Consider the following 22,735-nt stretch of genomic DNA (forward strand, 5'->3'; position numbering starts at 1 on the left):
GAATCTCATGAAATAGCATTTATTATAAAATAAAACACTAAGAAATGGGCTGTGCCTGGCACATAGTGGGCAGTCTTAAAGCTCACCCCACTCCTACATTTCAGTTGCAAAAAAAAAGCAGATTTTGATTCTATCATGATTCTAAGCCTGATCAAAATACACAATGTCTAAAAACACCAAGATAATGAAACCTAAATTTACATTGGCAGAATGAACAACTAAAGTGTTATTTCCACATTTTCTTGGACTTGATTTAAAAGCACATCACGGCCAGGCACGGTGGGTCACGCCTGCAATCCCAGCACTTTGGGAGGCCGAGGTAGGTGGATCACCTGAGGTAAGGAATTTGAGACCAGCCTGGCCAATATGGTGAAACCCCGTCTGTACTAAAAAGAAAAAGAAAAAGAAAAAAAAAAAATTAGCCGGCATGGTGGCATAAGCCTGTAATCCCAGCTACTCGGGAGGCTGAGGCAAGAGAATCGCTTGACCCCAGGAGGCAGAGGTTGCAGTGAGCTGAGATTGCGCCATTGCACTCCAGCCTGGGAGACAAGAACAAAACACCACCTCAAAAAAAAAAAAAAGGCACATCACTAGAGAAAATTAAGAAAGTAGTAAGGTATCACCTATTCTTGTAGAGTGACCTTCAGATGCTACTACATTAATATAAGGAGTTAAATACTGTAATCTACACACATTTTTTTTTTTTTTTTGAGACGGAGTCTCTGTCGCTCAGGCTAGAGAACAATGGCATGACCTCGGCTCACTGCAACCTCTGCCTCCTGGGTTCAAGCAATTCTTCCAACTCAGCCTCCCGAGTAGCTGGGATTACAGGTGCACACCACCACGCCCAGTTAATTTTTGTATTTTTGTAGAGATGGGGTTTCACCATGTTGGCCAGGCTGGTCTTGAACTCCTGACCTCAAGAGATCCACCCACCTCGACCTCCTAAAGTGCTGGGATTACAGGCGTGAGCCACTGTGCCTGGCTACATGCATCTTTATTATCTGTCACCAATTTACTCTTTTCCCTGGAAATCTGGAAGCGTAGAAATCCTCTACATTTCCCTAACTTTCTTTGCTATTTCTAAACTATTTTTGTTACTACTTAGAGAAATTTAGTAGCTACAAACAAAAGCAGTTAATAAAGAACTTAATTTGTTTTTGCCTATCACAAAGAAAATGAAACATTATACAGAGATTTACAATCATGTTCTTAGTAAACATGGAGTTTTACAAATGGAAAAGCCTGTTCAAAAAAAAAAAGTTATGCTTAAGAAAAGTTTGTTTTTAAGCACAAATATTCAACGTCTAACATATTACTGAAGGGTAAAGACATAAAAATGAAACTTTCTCCTTTGAAGAAAAACTGACCTCCTCCTCTTTGTTAAACATAGTACTTCTGTTACCATTAAGCAGCATGAATCAGCTCTTTAAAACAGAGGTATGGCTTACTGATAAGCAAACCCATTGCGTGCTAATCCAAATTATCTCAGAAAATAACACTAGTGAGTTACAAAGGACATTACTTTCAGAAAACATGCTTACAGAGCTCAGGAAGGGCAATTCATCATCATCACTGATCATGACAAAATCAACACACACAAAAATGAAGCCGTATTTATTTCTGGCATCATATGTATCACATTTTGAGGAAACCTCAAAGACAAAACATACTTTTAAAAGATGGCTGGCTGGGCACGGTGGCTCACACCTGTAATCCCAGCACTTTAGGAGGCCGAGGTGGGTGGATCACCTGAGGTCAGGAGTTCGAGACCAACCTGGCCAACATGGCGAAACCCCACCTCTACTGAAAGTACAAAAATTAGCCAGGCGTGGTGACGGGTGCCTGTAATCCCAGCTACTCAGGAGGCTGAGGCAGGAGAATCGCTTGAACCCAGGAGGCAGAGATTGCAGTGAGCTGAGATCACGCCCCTGCACTCCAGCCTGGACAACAATAACAAGACTCCATCTTGGAAAAAAAAAAGATGGCCATGTCTGGGCGTGGTGGCTCATGCCAGTAATCCCAGAACTTTGGGAGGCTGAGGCAGGTGGATCACCTGAGATCGGGAGTTCAAGACCAGCCTGACCAACATGGAGAAACCCCATCTCTACTAAAAATACAAAATTAGCCAGGCGTGGTGGCACATGCCTGTAATCCCAGCTACTCAGGAGGCTGAGCCAGAAGAACGACTTGAACTTGGGAGGCAGAGGTGAGCCGAGATCGCGCCACTGCACTCCAACCTGGGCAACAAGAGAAAAACTCCGTCTCAAAAGAAAAAAGAAAAAAAAAAAAAAAAAAGATGGCCAGGAGAGGTGGCTCACACCTGTAATCCTAGTGCTTCTGTAGGTCAAGGCAAGAAGATCACTTGAGGCCAGGAGCTTGAGACCAGCCCAGACAACATAGCAAGATCCCATCTCCATAAAAACAATTTTTTAAAATAAGCTTGGTGTGGTAGCGCACATCTGTTGTCCCAGCTACTCAGGATGATAAGGCAGGAGGATTTCTTTTCTTTTCCTTTCTTTCTTCCTTTCCTTTCCTTCCTTTCTCTCTCTCCTCCCTCTCTCTTCCTTCCTCCCTTCCTCCCTTTCTTCCTTTCCCTCCCTCCTTTTTTTTTTTTTTTTTTTTTTTTTTTTACTTTTTAAACCTTTTTGTTAAAAACTAAGACACTAACAACACATTAGCCTAGGCTTCCACAGGGACAGGATCATGAATATCGCTGTCTTCTACTTCTACATCTTGACTTCTTGAAAGGTCTTCAGGGGTACTAACAGGCATGGAGCTTTCATCTCCTATAATAACAGTGCCTTCTTGTAGAATATCTACTGAAGGACCTGCCAGAGGCTGTTTTACTGTTAACTTTAAAAAAAAATAAGGCTGGGTGAAGTGGCTCACACCTGTAATGACAGCACTTTGGGAGTCCAAGGTGAGCAAACTGCTTGAGCCCAGGAGTTCAAGATCAGTCTGGGCAACATGGCAAAACCTTGTCTCTACAGGGAAGAGAAAAAAAAAAAAGTTAGCCAGTATGGTGGCATGTGCCTGTAGTGCCAGCTACTTGGGAGACTGAGGTGGGAGGATCACCTGAGCCTGGGAGGTCAAGGCTGCAGTGAGCCCTGATTGTGCCATTGCATTCCAGCCTGGGCAACAGAGTGAGACCCCGTCTCAAAAATAAAAATAAAATAAAATAAAAATATGTATGTGTGTGTGTATGTGTGTAGAAGGAATACACACTAACAATTAAAAAGTATAGTAAATACATAAACCAGTAATATAGTCATTTATTATCATTATCAAGTATTATATGCTATACATAATTGTATGTGCTATAGTTTTATATGACTGCCAGCACAGGTTTGTTTACTATCAGCATTACCACAAACGTGAGTAACGCATTGTGCTATGACATCAGGATGGCTACATCACCAGGCAATAGGAATTTTTCAGCTCCATTTTAATCTTACAAGACCACCATCATATGTGCAGTCCAGCACTGACGGAAGTATTACTATGCAGTGCATTCATTTAATAGAATGAGCCTACTATAGTGGTTTGCATTTACCAAGAAATTAGTGTTGCCATAGTGGAAGGATGAACCCTTCTCCCAAGTATATAAAGATGTCCCAGAAGTATTATCTCCTACCTAATTTTATTTAAGAAAGTAAAGTATGTAAAAGATTGTTAGTAAAATTCCCAATCATATTGGTATCACCAATAGGTTAAAAGAGATTGTGCCATATTTTGGTTTTTAACTGACAAAAATTATATATAGTTATGGTGTATAAAATGACATTTTGAAATACAGCAGTCCCCTCTTATCCTCGGGGGATACATTCCAAGACCCCCAGTGGATAATTGAAACAATGGACAGTACTGAATCCAATTGCACTCAATCAAAGCATGTTTTTGTTCATGTCTCTCACCCACAAATTTAGCGTCTTTTCCTTCTTCACTAGGAACTCATCGTGCACTGTGATTGTAACTTCTGCAATGTGGAGTACAACAGCAAAACTAGCACAATTTTCTTTTTTTGTCTTCACAATTTCACAGATAGAAAATTCATTCTTTCAAATGTAACATGCAGGGTTCATAAAAAACAAAAAAAAATTCATTTTTACAATAGATTTTAGCAATCTTGACCTAAGATTTTTTTTTTTCCTTAGTAAGTCTAGAACTTTCATCTTTCTGCTTAAAGGATGCACTTAATAGTTTATTGGCTGGGAGTGGTGGCTCACACCTGTAATCCCAGCACTTTGGGAGGCCGAGGCGCGCAGATCGCTTGAGCCCAGGAGTTCGAGACCAGCCTGGGTAACACAGCAAAACCTCATCTCTACAAAAACCACAAAAATTATCCAGGCATGGTGATGCACATCTGCAATCCCAGCTACTCTGGAGGCTGAGGTGCGAGGATTCTTTGAGCTCAGGAGAGGTGGAGGTTGCAGTGAGCAATGATGGGGCCACTGAACTCCAGTCTGGGCAACAGAGCAAGAGTCTGTCTCAAAAAAAAAAAAAAAAAAAGAATTTATCCTTGGTATATCCAAATTGCCAGCGTCACTATTCTTGCACTTTGAGGCCATTATTAAGTAAAAATAAGGGTTACTTGAACACGAGCACTGCAACAGCCTGAGTCAATCTGATAACCAAGTCTGCTACTAAAGGGCGTGTAGCATACTCAGTGTGGAGACACTGAGCAAAGAGATGATTCACGACATATGCAGGACGGCAAGGGAGATTTCATCACACTACTCAGAATGGCACGCTATTTAAAACTAACAAATTATTTGTTGCTGGAATTTTTCATATCTTCAGCCCATGGCTCATCTTGGGTAAGTAAAACCACAGAAAGCAAAACTGTTGATAACGGGGAGCGCTACTGTAGTGAAGACTGTGGAATGGCTAAATCAAACTAATTAACATGTCCATTACCTAAAATAATTAAGTTTTTTTGTGGTGAGAACACTTAAAATCTATTCTCAGCAATTTTCAAGTATAGAATATATTTTTACTGGCCGGGCGAGGTCTCATGCCTGTAATCCCAGTACTTTGGGAGGCCGAGGTGGGCGGATCACCTGAGGTTGGGAGTTCAAGGTCAGTCTGACCAACATGGAAAAACCCCATCTCTACTAAAAATACAAAAAATTAGCCAGGCATGGTGGTGAATGCCTGTAATTTCAGTTACTCAGGAGGCTGAGGCAGGAGAATCACTTGAACCTGGGAGGCGGAGGTTGCGGTGAGCCGAGATCGTGCCATTGCACTCCAGCCTGGCCAAGAAGAGCGAAACTCTGTCTCAAAAAAAAAAAAAAAAAAAAAAAAAAAAATATATATATATATATATATATAGAGAGAGAGAGAGAGAGAGAGAGAGAGAGAGAGAGAGACACTAAGGTCACTATGTTGTACAACAGACTTCTTGTGCTTATTCCTTCTAACAGAAATTTTATACTCTTTGACCACCAGCCCCCCAATCTCCACCCCGACACAGCTCCTGCTAACCACCATTTTATTCTCTGCTTCTATGAGTTTTACTTTAATATTATTATTTTTATTTATTTATTTATTTATTTATTTATTTTGAGAGAGTCTCCCTCTGTAGCCCAGGCTGGAGTGCAGTGGTGCGATCTTAGCTCACTGCAACCTCTGCCTCCTGGGTTCACACCATTCTCCTGCCTCAGCCTCCCGAGTAGCTGGGACTACAAGCACCTGCCACCACACCCAGCTAATTTTTTGTATTTTTAGTAGAGACGGGGTTTCACCATGTTAGCCATGATGGTCTCAATTTCCTGACCTCCATGATCCGCCCGCCTTGGCCTCCCAAAGTGCTGGGATTACAGGCATAAGCCACTGTGCCAGGCCTATTACTATTATTTTTTGAGACGGAGTCTCGCTCTGTCGCCCAGGCTGGAGTGCAGTGGTGCCATCTTAGCTCGTGAACTCCGCCTCCTGGGTTCAAGTGATTCTCCTGTCTCAGTCTCCCAAGTAGCTAGGGTTACAGGTGTGTGCCACTATGCCTGGCAAATTTTTGTATTTTTAGTAGAGACGGGTTTCAACACGTTGACCAGGCTGGTCTTGAACTCCTGACCTCATGATCCGCCCGCCTCAGCCTCCGAAAGCGCTGGCATTACAGGTGTGAGCCATTGTGCCCAGCCTATTTTATTATTTTTATTTATTCATTTATTTTTTTCTTATTGAGATGGAGTCTTGCTTTGTCACCCAGGTTGGACTACAGTGGCACAATCTCAGCTCACTGCAACCTCCACCTCCTAGGTTCAAAAGATTCTCTCACCTCAGCTTCCCGAGTAGCCGGACTACAGGCATGTACCACTCACACCCAGATAGTTTTTTGTTTTTTTTTTGAGATGAAGTTTCGCTCTTGTTGCCCAGGCTGGAGTGCAATGGCATGATCTAGGCTCACTGCAACCTCCGCCTCCTGGGTTCAAGTAATTCTCCTGCCTCAGCCTCCTGAGTAGCTGGGATTACAGGTGCCCGCCACCACGCAAAGCTAATTTTTGTATTTTTAGTAGAGATGGCGTTTCACCACGTTGGCCAGGCTGGTCTTGAACTCCTGACCTCGTGATCCACCCGCCTCAGCCTCCCAAAGTGCTGGAATTACAGGCGTGAACCACCGCACCTGTCCTATTTTATTATTTTTTTTAAAACAGAACCTCACTCTGTCACCCAGGCTGGAACGCAGTGGCATAATCACGGCTCACTACAGCCTCAACCTCCCCGGGCTCAGGTGAGATCTTTCTACCTCAGCCTCCCAAGTAGCTGGGACTACAGGTGCACACCACCACACCCAGCTAATTTTCATATTTTTTGTAGAGATGGGATTTCACCATGTTGCCAGGCTGGTCTCAAACTCCTCGGCTCAAGCAATCTGCCTGCCTCTCCCTAGCAAAATGCTGTGTTACAGGCTTGAATCACCTGTGCCCAGCCTGGAATTTTTTTCTTTTTTTTTGAGACGGAATTTCTCTCTCTGTTGCCCAGGCTGGAGTGCAGTGGCACAATCTCAGCTCACTGCAACCTCCGCCTCCTAGGTTCAAGCGATTCTCCTATCTCAGCCTCCCGAGTAGCTGGGACTACAGGCGCGTGCCACGATGCCCAGTTAATTTTGTATTTTTAGTAGAGACCGTGTCGGCCAGGATTGTCTCCATCTCTTGACCTCATGATCCGCCTGCCTCAGCCTCCCAAAGTGCTGAGATTACAGGCATGAGCTACCGCGCCCGGCCTGAGGGCTCTGTTTTTTAACCTTGCTTAATAAACAATCAACTCACCTAAGCTTTCCCAAAAAACAACCATTTCTCTATGAGTCCTATTCTCAGGTAAACAAGAAATTACACACATTATCAACACTAGTGTGAGAAAGATACTTCACTATTTTTTTAAATATCGTTGGTCCTATATAAAGTGAAGATTTTAAGTATCTAATGACCTAAGTGGACACCAGTATCACAAGACTAATAAAAACACTTCGTAATTTGGTGTCTTACAAGGTTCAAAATGCCCTCACAAAGCAATTGCTACTGAAAATAATTGGATAACATTATTTAAAAAAACACAAGGCCGGGCATGGTGACTCACACCACCACATATATATACCCAACATAGGAGCACCCAGATTCATAAAGCAAGTTCTTAGAGACCTTCAAAGAGACCTAGACTCCCACAAAATAACAGTGAGAGTCTTTAACACCCCACTGACAATATTAGATCATCAAGACAGAAAATTAACAAAGATATTCGGGATTCAAACTTAGCACTGGGTCAAAGGGACCTGATAAGACACCTACAGAACCCTCCATCCAAAAACAACAGAATTGGTCAGGCATGATGGCTCACATCTGTAATCCCAGCACTTTGGGAGGCCGAGGCAGGTGGATCACCTGAAGTCAGGAGTTCGAGACCAACCTGACCAACATGGTGAAACCCTGTCTCTACTAAAAGTCCAAAAATTTGCCAAGATTGGTGGCACATGCCTGTAGTCCCAGCTACTCGGGAGGCTGAGGCAGGAGAATTGTTTGAATCTGGGAGGTGGAGGCTGCAGTGAGCTGAGATCACACCACTGCACTCCAGCCTGGGTGACACAGCAAGACTCTGTCTCAAAAAAACAAACAAACAAAAAACAGAATATACATTCTTCTCACAGCTGAACTGAAGGAGACTGAGACACTGAAAACTCATTCAGAAGATCAACAAATCCAGGACGGATTTGGGTTTTTTGTGTTTTATTTTATTTATTTATTTATTATTATTTTTTGAGATATGGTCTCACTCTGTTGTCCAGGCTGGAGCACAGTGGTGCAATCTTGGCTCATTGCAACCTCCACCTCCCAGGTTGAAGCGAGTCTCATGCCTCAGGCTCCCAAGTAGCTAGGATTACAGGTATGGACCACCATGCCGGGCTAACTGTATTCTTAGTAGAGATGGGGTTTCGCTGTGTTGGCCAGGCTGGTCTGAAACTCCTTGCCTCAAATGATCCACCCACCTTGGCCTCCCAAAGTGCTGGGATTACAGGCATGAGCCCTTGTGCCTGGTGGAGTTGGTTCTTTGAAAAAAGTAATACAATAGACTGCTAGCTAGACTAATAAAGATGAAAAGAGAGAAGATTCAAATAATCACAATCAGAAATGACAAGGGGCTATTACTGCTGACCCCACAGAAATACAAATACCCATCCGATAATATTATGAACACCCCTATGTACATAAACTAGAAAATCTAGAAAAAACGGATAATTCCTAGACACACACACCCTCCCAAGAATGAACCAGGAAGAAACTGAATCCCCGAACAGACCAGTAACGAGCTCTGCAACTGAGTCGGTAATAAACAGCCTATCAGCCAAAAAGAGCCCAGGACCAGATGGATTCACAGCTGAATTCTAACAGATGTACCAAGAAGAGCTGGTACCAATCCTGCTGAAACTATTCCAAAAGAATGAAGAGGAGGGACTCCTTCCTAACTCATTCTATGAGGCCAGCATCATCCTGATACCAAAACTTGGCAGAGAACAACAAAAAAAGAAAACTTCAGGTCAATATTCTTGATGAATATCGATGCAAAAATCCTCAACAAAATACTGGCAAATCAAATCCAGCAACACATCAAAAAGCTTACCCACCACGATCAAGTAGGCTTTAGACCTGGGATGCAAGGTTGGTTCAACATACGCAAATGTGTAAATATGATTCATCACATAAACAGAACTAAAGACAAAAACCACATGATTATCTCAACAGATGCAGAAAAGGCTTTTGATAAAATTCAATACTGCTTCATGTTAAAAATTCAATAAAGTAGGTATTTAAGGGCATCTAAATAGGAAGAGAGGAAGTCAAAATATCTTTGTTTGTAAACAACATGATCCTATATCCAGAAAACCCCATGGGCTCAGCACAAAAGCTCCTTAAGCTGATAAACAACTTCAGCAAAATCTCAGGATATAAAATCAATGTGAAAAATCACTAACATTCCTATACATCAACAATGGTCAAGCTGAGCACCAAATCAGGAACACAATCCCATTCACACACACACACAAATACCTAGGAATATAGCTAACCAGTGAGGTGAAAGATGTCTACAAAGAGAACTACGAAACACTGCTCAAAGAAATCAGAGATGACACAAACGAACGGAAAAACATCCCATGCCTATGGATAGGAAGAATCAATATTGTTAAAATGACCATGCTGCCCAAAGAAATGTATAGATTCCATCCTATTACTATTAAAGTACTACTGACATTCTTCACAAAACTAGAAAAAAAAATTGTTTTGAAATTCATATGGAACCAAAAAGGAGCCCAAAGAGCCAAGGAAATCCTAAGCAAAAAGAACAAAGCTGGAGGCATCATGCTCTCCAACATCAAACTATATCACAGGGCTATAGTAACCAATACAGCATGGTACTGGTACAAAAAAAGACACACAGACCAATGGAACAGAATAGAGAACTCAGAAATAAAGGCCACACACCTACAAGTATCTGATCTTTGATAAACCAGACAAAAATAGGCAATGAGGAATTCCCCATTCAATAAATGGTGCAGGAGGCCAGGCGCAGTGGCTCATGCCTGTAATCCCAACACTTTGGGAAGTCAACGCGGGTGGATCGCTTGAGATCAGGAGTTCGAGACCAGCCTGACCAACATGGTGAAACCCTGTCTCTACTAAAAATACAAAAATTAGCCAGACATGGTGGCAGGTGCCTGTAGTCCCGGCTACTCAGTAGGCTGAGTCAGGAGAATTACTTCAACCCAGGAGGCAGAGGTTGCAGTGAGCCGAGATCATGCCACTGCACTCCAGCCTGGGTGACAGAACAAGACTCTGTCTAAAAATAAATAAATAAATAATAAATAAATAAGCAGTGTTGGGATAACTGGTTAGCCATATGCAGAAGATTGAAAATGGATCCGTTCATTACTCTATACACAAAAATTAACGTAAGACAGATTACAGACTTAAATGTCCAACCCAAAACTACAAAAACCCTGGAAGATAACCTAGGCAATACCATTCTGGACATAAAAATAGGTAAAAATTTCATGACAGAGACACCAAAAGCAATTATTACAAAAGCAAAAACTGATAAATGGGATCTAATTGAAGAGCTCCTGCACAGCAAAGGAAACTACCAACAGGGTGAACAGACAACCTACAGAATGGGAGAAAATTCTTGCAAACTATGCATCTGACAAAGGTCTAATATCCAGCATCTATAAGGAACTTAAATTTGTAAGAAGAAAACCAAGCAACCCCATTAAAGAGTAGGCAAAGGGCTGGGGGCAGTGGCTCACACCTGTAATCCCAACACTTTGGGAGGCCGAGGCAGGTGGATCACTTGAGGCCAGGAATTCGAGACCAGCCTGGCCAACATAGTGAAACCTCATTTCTACTAAAAATACAAAAATTAGCCAGGCGTGGTGGTGTGGTCATCCCAGCTACTTGGGAGACTGAAGCATAAGAATCATTTGAAGCTGGGAAGCAGAAGTTTCAGTGAGCCAAGACTGTGCCACTGCACTCCAACCTGGGCAACAGAGCAAGACTCTGTCTCAAAAAGAAAAAAATGGGAATGGACATGAACTAACACTTTTCAAAAGAAGACATACATACAGCCAACAATCATATGAAAAAAGCTCAACATCACTGACCATTAGAGAAATGTAAATCGAAACCACAATGAGATACCATCTTATGCCAGTCAGGATAACTAGTATTAAAAAGTCAAAAAATAGGCCAGGCCAGGTGCGGTGGCTCATGCCTGTAATCCCAGCATTTTGGGAGGCTGAGGCGGGTGGATCACGAGGTCAGGAGATTGAGACCATCCTGGCTAACATGGTTTAACTCCATCTCTACTAAAAACACAAAGAATTAGCCAGGCGTGGTGGCATGCGCCTGTAGTCCCAACTACTCGGGAGGCTGAGGCAGGAGAATCGCTTGAATCTGGGAGGCGGAGGTTGCAGTGAGCTGAGATCGCACCACTGCACTCCAGCCTGGGCAACAAAGCGAGACTCCGTCTCAAAAAAAAAAAAAAAATAGGCCAGGCTCAGTGGCTTACAGCTGTAATCTCAGCACTTTCGGAGGCCGAGGCGGGCAGATCACGAGGTCAGGATTTCGAGACCAGACTGGCCAACATGGTGAAACCCTGTCTCTACAAAAATACAAAAATTAGCTGGGCTTGGTGGTGTGGGCCTGTAATCCCAGCTACTCGAAAGGCTGAGAGGAGAACTGCCTGAACCCGGGAGGCAGAGGCGGAGGCTGTAGTGAGCCAAGATCGCACCACTGCACTCCAGCTTGGGTGACACAGCAAGACTCCATCTCAGAAAAAAAAAAAAAAGTCAAAAAATAATAGATGCCGGCGAGGTTGTGGAGAAAAAGCAATGCTTATACATTGTTGGTGGGAGTATAAATTAGTTCAACTATTGTGGGAGACAGTGTGGCAATTCCTCAAAGACTTAAAACAAAAATACCATTCAACCCAGAAATCCCCCCATTACTGGTTATATACCCAAAAGAATATAAATCATTCTATTATAAAGACATATGCACACATATGTTCACTGCAGCACTATTCACAACAGCAAAGACATGGAATCAACCTAAATGTCCATCAAAAGTAGACTAGATAAAGAAAATGTGGTACATATACACCATGCAATACTATGCTGCCATAAAATCCAACAAGATCATGTCCTTTGCAGGAACATAGGTGGAGCTGGAAGCCATTATCTTTAGCAAAATAATGGAGAAACAGAAAAACAAATATCACATGTTCCAAATATTGCATGATGAGAACACATGGACACAGAGGGGAACAACACTCACTGGTGCCTATCAGAGAGTGGAGGATGGGAGCAGGGAGAGGATCTGGACAAATAACTAATGGGCACTAGGCTTAATACCTGGGTGCTAAAATAATCTGCACAACAAACCTCCATGATACAAATTTACCTATACACCAAACCTTGCACATATCTCTCTGAACATAAAAGTTAAATTAAAAAAAACACAGAATAACATTTTTATCCCACACATCTAAATTAGTTTGTCCAAAAGTTAAAAAAAAGTTGATAATAGAAACACAAGTTGAGAATACAATATTTCATCCACTTATGGACAAATAATTTTACAATTATGAAATATAAGAAATTACAGGCCAGGGCCAGTCACAGGGGCTCACACCTTTGTAATCCTAGCACTCTGGGAGGCCAAGGTGGATGGATCACTTGAGACCAGGAGTTCAAGACCAGCCTAGGCAACATGGTGAAATCCCATCTTTACAAAAATTTTTAAAAATTAGCCTGGCTTGGTGGCCCGCACCTATAGTCCCAGCTACCCGGGAGGCTGAGGTGGAAGGATCACCTACCTGAGTCTGGGGAGGTAGAGGTTGCAGTGAGCTGTGGTCGCACCACTGCACTCCAGCCTGGGTGACAGACTGAGACTCTGTTTCAAAAAAAAGAAAGAAAGAAATTACAGGCTGGCCATGGTGGCTCATGCATGTAATTCAAGCACTTTGGGAGGCCCAGCCAGGAAGATCGCTTAAGCCTAGGAGTTCAAGACCAGCCTAGGCAATGTGGCAAAATCCCGTCTCTACAAAAACCACAAAAATTAGCCAGGCGTGGCGGTGTGCCTGTAGTCTCAGCTACTCAGCAGGCTGAGATGGGAAGATTGCTTGAGCCCTGAGGGGTTGAGGCTGCAGTGAGCCATGACTGTGCCACTGTACTCCAGCCTGGGCAACAGAGCAAGACTGTCTTAAAAAAATAAATACATACATAAATAAAAATGAAAATAAACCAACCTAGATCAGTGCCTGGGTAATAGAATAATCAACTGGTAACAACTACTCTTATTTCACCTTCCATGTCACCACTTCCAAATATATCTTCTCTCACCCTTTATTTGTTCATGTTCCTCTTCAAAGTTGACTGCTTTATAAGCTTTTCATTCTATTTCCTCCTAAGGCTTCTTCATTATCTACATTTTCTCTGTGCAGATCTCCAATATCTGCCTCTCTGCTGGCTGCTTTCCCTTTCACTTCAAACATGTCAAACCTCTCCCATCCTTAAAATCAAAACAAAACAAAACATTCTAAATACTTTCTCTATTTTTTCCCCTTGTGCCCTTGGGTTGTTAAAAAAAAAGGGAGGGGGTGTGGAGGGAGAAAGAAAGGAAGGAAGGACGGAAGGAACGAAGACAAAAAAATGGTAAAAAAAAAAAAATTTTTTTTTGAGATGAAGTCTCACTCTCTCACCCAGGCTGGAGTGCAGTTGTGCAACCGCAGCTCACTGCAACCCCTACCTCCTCAGGTTCAGGTAGGTGATCCTTGCACCACCTCAGCCTCCTGGGGTAGCTGGGACTATAGGTGCGGGCCACCACACCAGGCTTTTTTTTTTTTTTTTTTTTTTTTAGTAGAGACGGGGTTTCACCACGTTGGCCAGGCTGGTCTTGAACTCCTGACCTCAGGTGATCCACCCGCCTCAGCCTCCCAAAGTGCTGGGAATACAGGTGTGAGCCACTGTGCCTGGCCAAATTTTTTTTTTTTTTTTTGAGACAGAGTCTTCGCTTTGTCGCCCAGGCTGGAGTGCAGTGGTGCGATCTCAGCTCACTGCAAGCTCCGCCTCCCGGGTTCACGCCATTCTCCTGCCTCAGCTTCCCAACCAGCTGACACTACAGGCGCCCGCCACCATGCCTGGCTAATTTTTTTATTTTTTATTTTTTTGAGACGGAGTCTCGCTCTGTCGCCCAGGCTGGAGTGCAGTGGCGCAATCTCGGTTCACAGAAAGCTCCGCCTCCCGGGTTCACGCCATTCTCCTGCCTCAGCCTCCTGTGTAGCTGGGACTACAGGCGCCCACCACCACACCCGGCTAATTTTTTGTATTTTTAGTAGAGACAGGGTTTCACCGTGTTAGCCAGGATGGTCTCCATCTCCTGACCTTGTGATCTGCCTGCCTCGGCCTCCCAAAGTGTTGGGATTACTGGTGTGAGCCACCGCCTCCGGTCAAAAATTTTTAACAAGTAAATAAATACCTTCTCTAAACCCTCTCATCTACCTTCAAGAGAGTAAGCAATGTTGTTTTTTTTTTTGAGATGGGCTTTCACTTTGTCTACCTGGGCTGGAGTGCAGTGGCGCAATGATGGCTCACTGCAGCCTCAACCTTCCAGGCTCAGGCAATCCTCCCATCTCAGCCTCCAGAGTAGCTGGGACTATAGGAGTGTGCCACTATGCTGAGCTAACCTTTGTGTACTTTTTGTAGAGACAAGGTTCTACCATGTTGGTCAGACTAGTCTTGAACTCCACCTTGTGGCGTCAAACGATTCTAGGATTACAGGCCAGAGCCACCATGCCCAGCCTACAGATCATTTTAAAAGGCTTTGATGGGCTGGGTGTGGTGGCTCACGCCTGTGATCCTAGCACTTTGGGAGGCCAAGGCGGGTGGATCACTTGAGGTCAGGAGTTCAAAACTAGCCTGGCCAACATGGTGAAACCCCATCTCTACTAAAAATACAAAAAATTATCAGGGCATAGTGGTGCATGCCTGTAATTCCAACTACTCAGGAGGCTGAGGCAAGAGAATCGCTTGAACCCAAAAGGCAGAGGTTGCAGTGTACTGAGATCACACCACTGCACTCCAGCTTGGGCAATAGAGTGAGACTCCCATCCCAAAAAAAAAAAAGGTGGGCGTGATGGTTCATGCCTGTAATCCTAGCACTATGGGAGGCCAAGGTGGGTGGATTACCTGAGGTCAGGAGTTTGGGACCTCGGGACCAGCCTGGCCAACATGGCGAAACCCTGTCTCTACTAAAAACACAAAAATTAGCTGGGCATGGTAGTGGGCACCTGTAATCCCAGCTACTCGGGAGGCTGAGGCTGGAGAATCGCTTGAACTTGGGAGGCAGAGGTTGCAATAAGCTGAGATCACAGGGTCACTCCAGCCTGAATGACAAGAGTGAAACTCCATTTCAAAAAAAGAGTTTAAAGGTCTACATAGGCCCAGCGCAGTGGCTCACGCCTGTAATCCCAGCACTTTGGGAGGCCAAGGTGGGCGGATTGCTGCAGCTCAGGAGTTCAAGACTGGTCTGGGCAACATAATGAGACCTTGTCTCTACTAAAAGAAAAAAAAAAGAAAAAATTAACCAGGCATGGTGGTGCACGCCTGTAGTCCAGGCTACTCAGGGGGCTAAGGTGGGAGGAGTACTTGAGCCTGGGAGAGATCAAGGCTGCAGTAAGCCCTGATCATGCCATTGGACTCCAGCCTGGGTGACAGAGTGGGACCTTGTCTCAAAAAAAAAAAAAAATTGAGACAGAGTCTCACTCTGTCACCCAGGCTGGAGTCCAGTGGCACAATCTTGGCTCACTGCAACCTCCACCTCCTGGGTTCAAGTGATTCTTGTGCCTCAGCCTCCCAAGTAGTTGGGACCACAGGAGTGAAAAAAAAGAAAAAGAAAAAGAAAGAAGAGAATAGAAAAAGGTCTACATAATTTGGTTATGGTAGCCCCTGTGAAGAAATGACTGTGAAAGTTTTACAACGGGAATTTAGAGCTCCCTCAGAATAAAGAATCCATCCATTCCCTTCTCTCTTTCCTATTTTATTTATTTACTTATTTTTTGAAACAAGGTCTCCAGCTCTGCCACCCAGACTGTAGTGTGGTGGCACAATCATAGCTCACTGCAGCCTCAAACCGTGGGGCTCAAGTGATCCTCCTATCTCAGCCTCCTGAGTAACTGGGACTACAGATGTCCACTACCATGCCTGGCTGATTAAAAAAAAATTTTTTTTTTGTAGAGACAAAGTCTTGCTATGTTGCCCAGGCTGGTCTCAAACTCCTGGCATAAACATAAAGTGATCCTCCTGCCTTAGCCTCCTGAAGCACTGGAATTACACGCATGAGCCACCAGGCCTAGCCTCTCTCTTTCTTTATAAATAATCTTCTTCCAATGCTCCTTGTTTTCTTTTCTTTTCTTTATTTGGGGGGGGGGTGTAGGGGTGGTAGGGGAATGGAATCTTGCTCTGTCACCCAGGCTGGAGTGCCGTGGCACAATCTCTGCTCACTGAAACCTCTGCCTCTTGGGATCAAGCAAGTCTCATGCCTCAGCCTCCCAAGTAACTGGGACTACAAGCATGGGCCACCACCCCCAGCTAATTGTATTTTTAGTAGAGATGGGGTTTCACCATGTTGGCCAGGCTTGTCTTGAACTCCTGGCCTCAAGTGATCTGCTTGCTTTGGCCTCCCAAAGTGCTGGGATCACAGGCGTGAGCCACCATGATGGGCCTCTTCTTCTAATAGTAGTAAAAATAACTTGCTACGGGAATTTGAAGCATATAATGTATCCAAATACTTATTCTACTCCCTCTTGAAAACAATTCACAAGATAGGAGGAGCAGGAATCAATTACATCCATGTTAAAGACAAGAAAACTAAAGCTCAAAGAGGCTGAGTTGCTCAAGGTTGCAATTATATGAGGGGATTTTATTTATTCAGTGCTTATTTACTGTCAGACTCCTTCCTCTTCCCAGCCAATCCTAATCCGCAGGTAAACCCCAAGAGGGAAAACACTTGTTTTCACTGTTTTGTCCTCAGTGTCTACAACAGTGCCTAGAATATAACAGGCTTTCCGTATTTGTTGACTGAATGAACAGATGGTTTTGGAAATGAAGTAAACCAACAGCAAAAGCACAAGGAAAAAAGTTATTTCCCATTATAATGCACTAATAAAAGATTTCAAACAGGCTTCTACCAGTTAGAAAGGCTAGACTACATAATTGTATTGACTCAATTCCATTGGCATGTTATGCATTTTACCTAATAAGTAAGGGAGGTGAAGTAGGTTTCTGTTTCTGATGTCACATTCATGGCATGTACTAACATAAATCCAAGACTTAACTGCAGGTTTGAAACTGATTAAAAGTTTTTATTAAAAGCAGAAACTAGAGAAAGCATTCTCTTGAGTCCCAATGGTCTGACTAAAAAAGTACAGTATCTTAATTTCAGTTCTATCTTCAATGTTAGTTTTAGCAGCCAAAGCTATTGTATTTATGTTCTCCAACACAGTTAATAAACCTTATAGCAAAGATTAGGGGAAAGCAAAACTCAGTAACTCATCACTTTTTGAGCGTTGCATAAAACTGCCATTCTGCCTAGGCACAAGGTAATCACAGCATATCAGAAGACAAAGTAATGGCACCAATGTTCAGTATAATTTATGAGAAAGACTCATTGTTTATGGTTCCAGAAATTCCAGTTCCTTGTAAATCGATTGCCTTAACTGGAAAATATTTTCCATTTTCTCTAATATTTAGATTTTAGCAAATTAAAGCTGTTGGTGCTGGTAAGATTAGTAACTGTAGTAAGTGTGAGGTAACTGAATGAGAACTAGACTTGAAGTATGGTTTACTCTGATATTTCCTACCTGGGTTAACTATAACATTGAGCAAGTCACTTAAACATTTTAGAGGCTAGGCTTTATCAGTTGTAAAATGAGAGTAACAACCATCTCATAGAACTGTAGTGAGGAGTAAATGACACAATGTATATTAACTTGTTTAAAAAATGATACTGGGAGGCCGGGCATGGTGACTAACGCCTGTAATCCCAGCACTTTGGGAGGCTGAGGTGAGAGGATCACCTAAGTCAAGGAATTTGAGACCAGGCTGGGCAACATGGCGAGACCTGTCTCTATAAAAATTATAAAATAAAATTATGGGCCAGGCACGATAGCTGATGCCTGTAATCCCAGAACTTTGGGAGGCCGAAGTGGGCGGATCATCTGAGGTCAGGAGTTCAAGACCAGCGTGGCCAACATGGTAAAACCTCTTCTTGGCCGGGCGTGGTGGCTCACGCCTGTAATCCCAGCACTTTGGGAGGCCGAGACAGGCGGATCATGAGATCAGGAGATCAAGACCATCCTGGCAAACGTGGTGAAACCCCATCTCTACTAAAATACAGAAAAAAATTAGCCGGGCATGGTGGCGGGCACCTGTAGTCCCAGCTACTCAGGAGGCTGAGGCAGGAGAATTGTGTGAACCCAGGAGGTGGAGCTTGCAGTGAGCCGATATCGCGCCACTGCACTCCAGCCTAGGTGACAGAGCGAGACTCCATCTCAAAAAAAAACCAAAAACCAAAAAACAAAAAAAAAGAAACTCCGTCTCTACTAAAAATACAAAATTAGCCAGGCGTGTTGGCACGTTCCTGTAATCCCAGCTACTCAGGAGGCTGAGGCAGGAGAATCACTTAAACCCAGGAGGCAGAGGTTGCAGTGAGCCACGATCGTGTCATTAAACTCCAGCCTGGGCAAAAATAGTGAAACTCCGTCTCAAAAAAAAAAGAAAGAAAACTTATGTTTAAAACAAACAAAATAAATAAATAAATATATAGCCAGACACAGTGGCTCACGCCTATAATCCCAGCACTCTCGGAGGCTAAGGCAGGAGGACTGCTTGAGTCCAGGAGTTCAAGACCAGCCTGGGCAACATAGGGAAACCTTGGGTTCACAAAAAAATTAAAAAATTAGCCAAGTGTGGTAGTGAGCACCTGTAGTCCCAGCTTCTCAGAAGGCTGAAGTGGGAGGATCACTTGAGCCCAGGAGGTTGAGGCTACAGTGAGCCACGATCATAGCATTGTACTCCAGCCTGGGGGACAGAACAAGACCTTGTCTCAAAAAATAATCATAATCATAAAAATAAATAATATTGAGAAAATTGTCGTGTTTGTACAATTAAGTAACAGTCAATAGCAACTGCTGTTTCTTTTGTTTTTTTTTTTTTTTTTTTTTTTTTTGAGACTGAGTCTCGCTCTGTCACCCAGGCTGGAGTGCAGTGGCACAATCTCGGCTCACTACCACCTCCGCCTCCCAGGTTCAAGTGATTCTCCTGCCTCAGCCTCTCAAGTAGCTGGGATTACAGATGCCCACCACCACACCTGGCTAATTTTTGTATTTTCAGTAGAGACAGGGTTTCACCATGTTGGCCAGGCTGATCTCGAACTCCTGACCGCAGGTGATCCACCCGCCTCGGCCTCCCAAAGTGCTGGGATTACAGGTGTGGGCTACTGCGCCCAGCCAGTTTATTATTAAAACTAGAGCAATTCTGTGGTTGCTTCTTCAAACCATAGCCAGGAAAACACAGAAGACCTTCACTCACTGCTGGATTAAAAATTGAAGAACTGCATTATTCCTATACAGTATTACTAATACAATCTAGGATTCTCAAGAGTAAGTAATTTCCATTATGAGATATCAAACAAAGTAATACAGTGTGAAAGGCTTTATTTGCCTACTTGGCTAGGGCAGGAATTAACCTATCTGACTTCATTAACCTTCCCTGATTCATGTAAAGGAGTCCTCCTGGCTATCCTCATCCCAGAGACTTGAAACACGAATTAATCTATTTTTCAAAAGGGTTATTTGCAGTGACCTTCTTTAGAATTTTTTATTGGCCGGGCATGGTGGCTCACACCTGTAATCCCAGCACTTTGGGAGGTGGAGGCAGGCGAATCACTTGAGGTCGGGAGTTTGAGACCAGCCTGGCCAACACGGTAGAACACCATGTCTACTAAAAAAAAAAAAAAAAAAAAAAAAAAAAATTAGCCAGGCGTGGTGGTACATGCCTGTAATCTCAGCTACTCGGGAGGCTGTGCCAGGAGAATTGCTTAAAACCAGGAGGCAGAGGTTGCAGTGAGCCAAGATGATGCCACTGCACTGCCTGAGCAACAGAGCAAGACTCTACCTCAAAAAACAAAAATAGAATTCTTTAGCTTAAGGTTTAATACCAGCACTTTAAGAGGGAGGATCACTTGAGCCCAGGAGTCCAAGAGGAGCCTGGGCAACAGAGTGGGACCCCAATCACTAAAAAATTTTTTTAAAAAATTTTTTAATTAGCTGGGCTGGTGGCCTGTGTCTGTTGACCCAGCTACTCTGGAGGTTGAGGCTTGAGCCCAGGAGGAGGTCCAGGCTGCAGTGAGCAGTGCTCACCTCACTGCATTCCAGCCTGGGAAACCCAGCAAGACCCTATTTCAAAAAATAAATACATAAAAATTGGCCAGGCATGGTGGCTCATGCTTGTAATCCCAGCACTTTGGGAGACCGAGGCAGGTGGATCACCTGAGGTTAGGAGTTCAAGGCCAGCCTGGCCAACAGAGTGAAACCTTGTCTTTACTAAAAATACAAAAATTAGCTGGGCGTGCTGGCACACCTGTAATCCCAGCTGCTCAGGAGGTTGAGGCAGGAGAATCACTTCAATCTGGGAAGTGAAGGTTGCAGTGAGCCAAGATCACACCATTGCACTCCAGCCTGGGTAACAGAGTGACACTCTGTCTCAAAATAAATAAATACATATAAATAAGTTAAATAGTCGAGCATAGTGGCTCACACCTCTATTCCCAGACATCTGGGAGCCTCGGGTGGGAGGATGGCTTAAGCCAAGAAGTTCGAGGCTGCAGTGAACTAGGAGCTCTCCACTGTACTCAAGCTTCAGCAACCAAGCAAGACTCTTGTCTCTTAAATGAAACAAACAAACAAATTTTACCTTAAGCTGATTCTAGCAATGCGGTCTTCCAACAGGAGGACATACACAGTTACCACTATCTAGCCAAATTTGATCAAATCCACAATCCACGCAATTCCGCGGTTTCTGGTAAGAATCTACCACACCTCATCCCCTAAACTGGCTTCATTCCTTTTGTTTTGTTTTGTTTTAGACGGGGTTCTTGCTGTGTTGCCCAGGCTGGTCGCGAACTTCTGGCCTAAAGCGATTCTCCTGCCTCAGCCTCCAGAATAGTTGGCATTACAGGCGCGTGCCACCACGCTCGAAATTCATTCCTTTAATTTAGCGAAAAAGTAAGTGACTTCTAGAAGCCACTGGGTTTCTGGTTCCTCTATAAAGCAAATCCTTCCACTGAAGGACTTTTTCCTTCCACTTTTTGTTTTAAAAAGAAAAAGAAAAGAAAGAGGTTGGAGGGAGCCCTCGCTGAGTGTCTGAATGAAGCACTAGAGGTTTTTTTTTTTTTTTTTTGCAAGCAATCAGTGATGCCCTGTAAGTCACTCTCCTCCGAGATTTGGGAGGTGCGTGAACTGCCATTCTACCATTCACCACTGGTTCTTTGGTCCAGCGATCACAGATGGGAGCTGCACAGACATCGCAGCAAATTCGATGCCTTCCCGGTTTCCCGGAGCCGGGGTGTAAAGGGTGGCAGAGAGGGGGGTCACTTCTTTTCCTTAAACTCATCTCTCTACCAAGAAAAACGCTGGAGTTTCGTGCCCTGAAGCCGCCCGGGCTGATGTTTAAAAGTTAAATAATAACCTCCAGGTTTCTACAGAAACTCCGCCTGGCTCCGAAGCCCCCGCTCTAACCAGCCGGGGTGCGGAGGTCTGAGGCAGGACGGTTTTGAAAAATGTACTTTGACCCGATTCGGTTACTGTAACCGGATCCCCAGGGAGCAGTCCCCGTTGGGGACCGGCGGAACAGGCTCCCCCGTGGTGGAGACTCCATGCACCGGCACAAAGGGGGCGCAACGCAGCCCAGACAAAAGGGCCCAGCCAAGTCTCGGGGGCGGAGAGGGCGAGCCTGCGCGGGCCCTGCCGCAGGCGGAGACGCCCGGGCTGGACCGTTGTGGGAGGGCTGAGGAGGGAGGCAGCCGCCCCGCCCCGCCCTGGCCCGAAGCGACGGCGACCCGGGCCGTTACCTTCTGCCCGGACCGGGACCCTCTCGCAGAGCCAAGAACGGGGCCGCAGCCTGAGAGGAGCCCGCAGCCTGATACTGAGCAGGTCCTGCTCACTTTCCCTTGCTCGCTGAACTCACCCAGGTCTCCGCCGCCGCCTCCTCAGCCTCCACAGCAGCCTCTCCCGGAAATCCTACCTGGCCCGTTGGCCGCCAGGCAGCAGCCGGAGCCCTCGGCCCCCGGGGAGGGGGGGAAAAAGGGAGCAGGCTGGACAGTGAGGGGTAGGACGTGCCGCCGCGGAGACTCACGGGACTTGTAGTCCCCAGCAGGGGCCGGTTGCGCGGCGAGCTGAACAAAATGGCGGGAAGCGTGCGTCCTTTCTCTCCGGGCGGTCGTCTTCCTTACAGCCTCTCTGGGCATGCGCTGGCCGCTGTGCGCACCTTGTGTGTAAAAGAACTTGGGCACCTTTCCTGCTACTGTGGGAGGCAAAGGTCTTTGGACTTGGGAGGACAGGGTTCAATACTGGGCTCCAGGCAGTACCCAAAAAGGGGACTGACACAAGAGTGTTGTTTGAGAAAACTGTGTCC

The 22,735-nt window shown here is 44.6% G+C and overlaps 1 protein-coding gene across 9 annotated transcripts in view; it reads right to left on the reverse strand.

The window, feature by feature from the left end:
* PHACTR4 (phosphatase and actin regulator 4) overlaps positions 1-22,485 on the reverse strand; it is a 132,712-nt gene extending 110,227 nt beyond the window's left edge. For 3 of the 9 annotated variants that reach the window (XM_073007624.1, XM_073007621.1, XM_073007622.1), the window contains exon 1: positions 22,289-22,483. The gene's annotated coding sequence lies outside the window, so the exon portion shown is untranslated. Of the gene's footprint in view, positions 1-12,861; positions 12,939-22,288 lie in introns of those variants that run through there. The other 6 variants (XM_073007618.1, XM_073007615.1, XM_073007613.1 and 3 more) reach the window with 5 other exon arrangements.
* Positions 22,486-22,735: the final 250 nt, after the last annotated feature.

Source organism: Chlorocebus sabaeus, chromosome 20 (assembly GCF_047675955.1).
Source record: "Chlorocebus sabaeus isolate Y175 chromosome 20, mChlSab1.0.hap1, whole genome shotgun sequence".
NCBI lineage: Eukaryota > Metazoa > Chordata > Mammalia > Primates > Cercopithecidae > Chlorocebus > Chlorocebus sabaeus.